Here is an 8,082-nt window from a genome sequence, read left to right as displayed (position 1 = left end):
ACATCGATTGGTTACCTTCTCATATGTACCCTGACTGGGGATCGAACCTTCATCCAGGGTATATGCCCTGACTGGGCATCAAACCTGTGATCTTTAAGTCTTTGGGATGACACATCAACCAACTGAGCCACACTGGCCAGGGTTCAAGGGTCGAATTTTGATTAAAAATATTACGTTAAAACATTATTTATCTTTTTTTATTATTGCTCAACTACAGCTTTCCCCATTTCCCCCATTATGTCCCCACCCCACCCATCCCTGCCTCCCACCTTCATACCTATACCCTTTGGCTTTGTCCGTGTGTCCTTTATACGTGTTCTTTGATGGCCCTGCCCTATTTTCCCCCATTATCCCTCTCCTCACTAAAATATTATTTATCTTGGTTATTGAGTTTTCTGGCACCCCTCAAATCTTATACCCAAGTTAGGTGACTCACTTGCTTCACCCTAATCCTGACCCTGGGTGGGGATATTACATTCCTCATCAGCTACTCCCCCTACCCTCTTAAATGATGACAAATAAACATACAATCTAAGTAAAAATCAGTTTGCTTTGCGTGCAAACTTTCAGTTTCAAGACAAATCCCACAGTCACCTTTACAACCAGCTTGCCTTTTTGAGAGCTCCTACATGGGTATTCCTGAGTTCTCTCCAGGGTTCCGAGCCCGAGATGGTCTCTTCTAGGATAGTACAGGATTGAGTTTTATTGAGAGTTCCTCCTGGTATAATTGAAATGCCAGAGCTTTACTGATTTATGTTGTAAAATGTAAGAGGACAGGTATGACACTGCCATAACACTTAGTTCCCCGGCTTTTTTTACTGATATAGTACGTGACATCTGCAGAATCAGAAGCATTTCCTCTAAATTCTTCTGTTGATTTTTCTGCTAAAGACCTTGAGCTGAAGTGACAGAAGTAAAAATTCTTCAGATATTTCTACACTCATTATTACGCACAGGCAGAATCAGAAAAGGATCCTCCCTTGCTGATTACAAGATTTTTGTTGGCAGAGAGAGGGATGGAGGACGAGGGTGTTTTGGCTGCTTCAGGGCACTGTGAGGCAATGAGAATGAATTTTTTAAATGCTTTTGAGTTCTTTAACTCCCCCTATATGCGATTTAGGGGAGTCTTTTACACCACTGGGAACTTCCACAGTGAAGAACAGTCATATTGAAGGCATTCTCCGTCCTGCATGTTTATAGGGAGTCTTAACTATTTTGGGGTGCTCTGTCCATAGGCCACAGAGGCACCACTGAATAAAGAAAGACACAGTGGCTACCTCACCTTACTTGTCGTGACACACCCTTGACATAGATCTAGACTAGAGTTAGTTATTGAATGAGTATTACCTATTATACCCAAATAACCATGGAAAATATTTTTAAAGATTTTATTTATTTATTTTTAGAGAGAAGGGAAGGGAGGGAGAAAGACAGGAAGAGAAACATCAATGTGTGGTTGTCTCTCATGTGTCCCCTACTAGAGATCTGGCCCACAACCCAGGCATGTACCTCGACTGGGAATCAAACCAGCGACCTCTTGGTTCGCAGGCCCATGCTCAATCCACTGAGCCACACCAGCCAGGGCTAATAATCATGGAAATTGAGAACAAGCATTTAGAAACATAGCAACTTGACAGAATAATTAATGCCTGTTGAATGATAAAAAAAGTCAGCTTATATTTTTGATGTCTTATATTTTTTAAATTCACTCTTCTAGTAATTAATTTTTATTGTATTTTACAAAAGTTGTCACATTACTTATTTGGTTCTCTTTCATGCATTACATATATTTTTAAATGTTTTCTATGACTGAAGAAGCACTATTTTTAAACTATTTTTAAAAGTCTTTTTCCTTGGGTTAGTTTAAGAATTCAGAGATAAATGAATGAATCCTTCTCTGAATTTATTTAATGATATTTAAATATATTACATACATACATATGAAATACATACATATTACTAAAAATAATTTTTCGTCTAGCATTTAAATCATATTTGTCTAAAATCAAATAAAAATTTGTTGTAATACTTGAAGATCAAGAAAACATTTTGTATCAATGAACTCCTTGCATACACATATTATCTTGTTTTCCCTCAACTTAAAACAATAATGTATATTTAGATTCTTTTAAGAGCATATTTATTTTGTTTCCAGAAGTCAAAAGTTTATCTATTTGATAATTTAAGTTTTGTTTTAAGTGCCAGCTGTATATGGAAAATTCATCTCCAGTGTTCCTTATCTTATGGTTGCAGTATACAGTGCCCTGGCAAATGCTACAATTTTAATATGATAGAAATAATACCAAAATGTGAACATGAGTAGATTGAGAACTTTTAAAACCATTTTCTGTGTTGGGAATTTTATATTAAAATGGACAAAGAAGTAAAAATATAATGTTTCAAAAGGAACATTGTAAATCAAAATGTATAACCCTTTCATGGCACACATATTATGTCACATGTATTTAAGAGAAACCTATAAAATAATAATAGAAATAACCATACAACACAGTAGTCTATTGAAAAGAATATTGGGTTTTTAAGAAAAAACAAACATTTTTTGAGATATCACTGAAATACCGTAAAATTCACCCATTTCAGCCCTAGCTGGGTAGCTCAGCTGATTGAAGTGTCACCCAGATGTGTCCAGGTTGTGTTGTGGGTTTGATTCCCGCCAGGGCACATACAAGAAGCAGCCAAGGAGTGCATGAATAGGTGGAATAACGAGGCAATGTTTCTCTCTCCCTCTCTTTCCCTGTTCCTCCAAAATCAATCAAGAAAAAGTTTAATATTCACCCATTTCAAGTGTGCAGTGGTTTTAGTATATTCACAGAACTGTGCAACCATCACCATAATCTAAGTCTGAAATATCACTGTGCTCTAAGAAGGAGACTCCTTTCCCTTTAGCATGCACTCGCCATTCCACCCAGGCCTAGTCCTAGTCAACCACTAATTTGCATTCTGTCTCTACAGATTCCCCTATTCTAGACTCTACAGATAAATGGAATAACACACTATATTGGGCTTTTGTGTCTGGCTTCTTTCACTTAGCATAATGTTTTCAAGCTTCCTCTACATTGTATCATGAATCAACATTCCATTCCTTTTTATGGCTAAATGTTGTGGTCCCCTCTTACAGCTGTACCACATTCTGTCTATCGATTGGGTTATTTCTACTTTTTGTCTATTATGAATAATACTGCTATGAATGTTCATGCACATGTTTTTGAGAAGACAAATTGTGTTTTCATTTCTCTTGGGTATCCACCTGGGAGTGGAATTGTTGGATCATATTATAATTCTATGTTTAACTTTTTGAGGAGCTGCCAGACTATTATTCCAAAGCAGTTTCACTATTTCACATTCCCGACAGCAATGTGTGAAGGTTCTAATTTCTTTACATACTTGCCAATACTCATTCTTGTCCATCTTTTTAATAATAGCCAAACTTCATGGATGTGCACATTATTGATTTTTTGAGTCAATCAGAATAATATTTTTTCAGAATAAATTCCAAAGGTATAATATAACATAGGAAGCCTTCCATGTGACTCTCCTTAACTCCCTGTCTTAATAGCCTTATGTTCTGTCTCTCCGTTTCTTTGTACTTCATACTCTAGAAATGCTAAAATTGCATGGCTTTCTGCATATGCTTTGCTACCTCTGTCCTCTGATTCTGCTTTTTTTCTCTGCCTAGATTTCCGCCCCCCACTTTTCTTTGTCTAATTGTTACTCATGCTTTGAGACTCTACTCAAGCATTCATTCTTCACGGAGCTCTTCTCTAAATTTCCAGTTGTTTCTTTCCGCTAGGCATTAGCTTATCAATACAACAATCCTATGAGGTAGGGACTGTTATTATCATCCTAATTTTATGCACAAGGAAACTGTCCTTTAAAGAGAACCAGAGACAAAGAGGGTGATTAAGTAACTTGCCAAAAGTCACACAGTAAGGCAGCAACACAGACTGAATTAAATGCCATTCCTCTGTGCTCTCACAGCAGCTTCTGCACACATGGGTTCTTTATTGCATCATACTTATATCTCCCCAATTTGACAATTCATTCATCTGGCTATTCATCTCCCAATATTTATTTAAACTTTGCCATATGTCAGGCACTGTGGCAGGTGGTAGGGACACAGTATGAACAAGATGGACAGGTTCCATATGGGAACCACTGAAATTGGAGACTAGTGGAGTATGCAAACAGTTCAATTAAATGGCTGTGTGCTATAGTAGCAAGTAACAGGGGGACATAATCAGTACTTAAGAAAGCCTGGAAAAATGATTTTGAAGCTGATAAGGATAACTAGGGGTTACGAGGTAGATTAAACTTCTTAGGATGTTTGGCCTGGAGAGGATGGGCAGCATGTCATATTATATTAGTTCTCTATTGTTAAGCCCCCAAATTTGGAGGCTTAAGAAACAAATATTTATTATCTCACAGTCTCTCTGGTCAGGAATTTGGAAGTGACTCATTTGGGTGGTTGTGGCTCAGGGTCTCCCCTGAGGTTATCAAGATATTGGCTGGGGCTGCAGGCACCTGGAAGCCGGACAAATCGTAACTGGAGGCTCTGCTTCCAAGGTGACTCACTCGCACGGCTGTTGGTGAGAGGCCTTTTTTCCTCCCCACATGAGCCTCTCCAAGAGGTGAGTATCCTTGAAACGCAGCAGCTTCCCCCAGAGCACGTGATCCTGATGGGAGCAAGGAGGCCACAACGCCTTTTATGACCCAGTCTTAGAAGTCATGCGTCATCATGTCTACCACATTCTATTCATTAAAAGTGAGTCACTAAGTCTACCCCATACTTAAGGGGAGGAGAATTAGACTTCAAATTTTTAAAGGAGGAGCATCAAAGAGTTTGTAAACATAATTAGAAACCACCAGACATACTCAGAAGAATGACAAAAAAAATAGTTCAGCATAAATAGAACTAGAGTGAAAGGAGGAGATGAAGAGATGGTGAGTGATGTTACTGAAAAAATTAGCTGGAACCAAATTCCTTATTGCCCTATTAAACTTAGTGACTTAGTTTTTATTTTAAGGGCAATGGGAAGCCTTTGAAAAGTTTGTTTTTGTTTTTGTTTTGAGCTTTAGAGTGAGAGGAAAGGGGGAAGAGATGGAGGAGAGAGAGAGAGAGAGAGAGATCATTTTGTTGTTCCACTTATTTATGTATTCATTTGTTGATTCCTGTATGTGCCCTGACTGGAGCTTGAACCCCCTGCCTTGGGGTATTGGGATGACACTCTAACCAACTGGCCAGGGCCAGGGCCAAGAGTTTTTTATTTTTAACAGGTCGATTGAAATAGAATTCATAAACCATAGAGTGCACCCATTCAAAGCATTCAATTCAATTGCATCTATCATTTCACCACCATCAATTTTAGTGCATTTTTATTACCCCCTCAAAGCCCTATACCTATACCCCTTAGTTGTCATCCCTTACCCCACCTGTCCCTTGGCAACCACTAATCTACTTTTTGGCTTTATAGATTGGCCATTCTAGGCCTGTCATATAAGTGAAATTGTATAATATTTGGTCTTTGTGACTGACTTCTTTTACTTATGATGTTTTCAAGTTTCATCCATGTTGCAGCATATATCAATACTTTATTTCTCTTTGTGGCAGAGTGAGAGCCCATTACATTGGATATATCACATTTTATCTATCAGTTGATAGACATTTGATAGCTGACATTTGATATGAAAGACATATCAGTTGATAGTCTTTCCACTTTTTGCCTATTGTGAATAATTTTGCTATAAACATTCAGTTTTTTGTGTGGACATGCTTTCATTTCTCTTGGGTATATATCTAGGAGTGAAATTGCTGGGCCGTATGGTAACCACGTTTAACTTTTTGAAGAGCTTCCAGACTGTTTTACAAAGTGGCTGTGCCATGTGGGCAAGAGCTTTTATTGCGGTGTCTGTGGGAAGGAACAGGCGAGGTCGGGTTCAGCTGGGGTGAATATTGCCATAAGCTCTGAGGCATCGGGCTACTCTTAATTGTCTGGTACATGGCCCCTGGGTAATTAGGGTTGGGAAATAGTTGCCTGGAATGTAAGGAAATGTAAGGGCCTGACAAAGGTGTTTACTGGTACCGGCTCCAGACTGACTGGTTTTCACGTGAAAGATACACTTGCAGGCAAGGCCTTTACTATTTCTGAAGTTGGCCAGCCCTGGGAGGGGCAGGTGCTTTAGAGTCAGCAAGGCCCCGAAATGTCCAAGTGTCAGAAACACATGGTTAATTGCCCTGATGATTAATGATATTAAACATCTCTTCATGCGCTTATTGGCCACTTTTATATCTTTGGAGAAGTGTCTGGTCAGATCCTTGCCCATTTTAAAATTGGGTTGTCTTTTCATTACTGAATTGCAATAGTTTTACACATTCTAGCTACAAAATCCCTTATCAGATATATGATTTGCAAAAAGTTTCTCCTGTGGCTTGATAATGTCTTTTGAAGCACAAAAGGGAGAGTTTTTAATAGGAAAGTGAGCTAACCAGGCTTACATTTTAGAATAAACACTTTCTTTGCAGTACAGCTGATTGTGTATTGGTGAGAAGTAAACCCAGTTAAAAGTCAGTTGCAGTGATACAAGAAGAAGATACAGGTGGCCTGGAATAGAGCTGCAGTGCGTGGACAGAGAGAAACAGGGCTTAGTAGGGGCTGCAGTGTCTAGGACTTGGAAATTGATTGCCTACTCATGAGTACAAAGGGTGTGATCAAGAGAAGAATCATAAATGGAGGTCAGGTGTCTTTGGGCTGGGCGACTTCAGGGTACATTGCAATATAATTAAAGAAACACCAGAGATGGATTTTCCTCATGTGTTTGGTATTAAAGAAAATTTGAATATTATAAATTTCTAACTTCTGAAGCTGAAAGGAATACACCATAAATGGAAGACAAACATATTTAATTAGTTTTTACTGAGAGAAACGAGATGATGATGTTTGGATTCAATGAGTCATTGATCCAAAAAAAGTGTTTTCCTACTCTGAAAGTGTTACAGTGTAAATGCCCATTTGATTTTTAGATAAATATGATTTAAATACAGGTTGTATTGTTTTAAACAACATTTCAGAATTATTACTGAACAAAGTATGAAACAAGTATGGAAAAGGATTAATTCATTTACATGTGAAATCTTAGACTAAATGAAGGAACAAAGAGTTTGAAAAAGCATTTGAGATACACCTATCAGGGAGAAGAAGGTCTGATGACAGGCTGGTAACTGGACATGTCGAGTACAAAGTTTGTATGAGATGGTTAACTGAAAACTGCCCAAAAGGCATTTGGATATACGATTCTGGTGCCCACTGAAAATATTTAAATTTTAGTTCTAAATTTTGGCATTATTTTCATACAAATGGTAATTAAAATAATTAGTTATAGCCCTGGCTGGTGTGGCTCAGTGGATTGAGCACCAGCCTTCAAACTGAAAGGTCACTGGTTCAATTCCTGGTCAGGGCACATGCCTGAGTTCTGGGCCAGGTCCCCAGTTGGGGGTGCACGAGAGGCAACTGCATGATGTTTCTCTCTCTTTCCTTCTCCCTCCCTTCCCCTCTCTCTAAAAATAAATAAATACAATCTTTAAAAAATCATTAGCTATATTAAAATTATTCAGGGAGCTAGTCAGTGAGAATGGAAGAAGGTGCTTAAAAGGATCAGGGAAGCATGAATGTGTAAGGGATAAGAGAAGGAACTTGTAAAGAACAAAAGGATCAGCCACAGAGGTAGCATGCATATGTAAAATTCCTCAGTTCTGTTCACTAAGATGGCTTAAGAGCAATGATACCCCAGCAACAGTGAACACACCTAGCACCCAGACTAGATCCTTACATGGGACATCTTGTGGTACCAAAAAATAAGGAGAAGTGCTCAAAAAATGAAGTGACAAGTCAAAAGGCCACATGGACTAGCCTGAAGGAGCTCCAAATGGCCAATGTTGAACAATTTGAGAAACAATATAAATAATGATAATACTGAATTATAACTCATAGGACAAAATAAATACCCATGAGTCCATACTAACATAAATATAATTAAACAAATAAATCAAAGTGAAGGAACAACTAT

This window comes from Sturnira hondurensis, unplaced genomic scaffold (genome assembly GCF_014824575.4).
Source record: "Sturnira hondurensis isolate 20B ecotype Veracruz unplaced genomic scaffold, ASM1482457v3 Scaffold0015056, whole genome shotgun sequence".
NCBI classification, from domain to species: Eukaryota; Metazoa; Chordata; class Mammalia; order Chiroptera; family Phyllostomidae; genus Sturnira; species Sturnira hondurensis.
Note: the sequence above shows the minus strand (reverse complement) of the source record.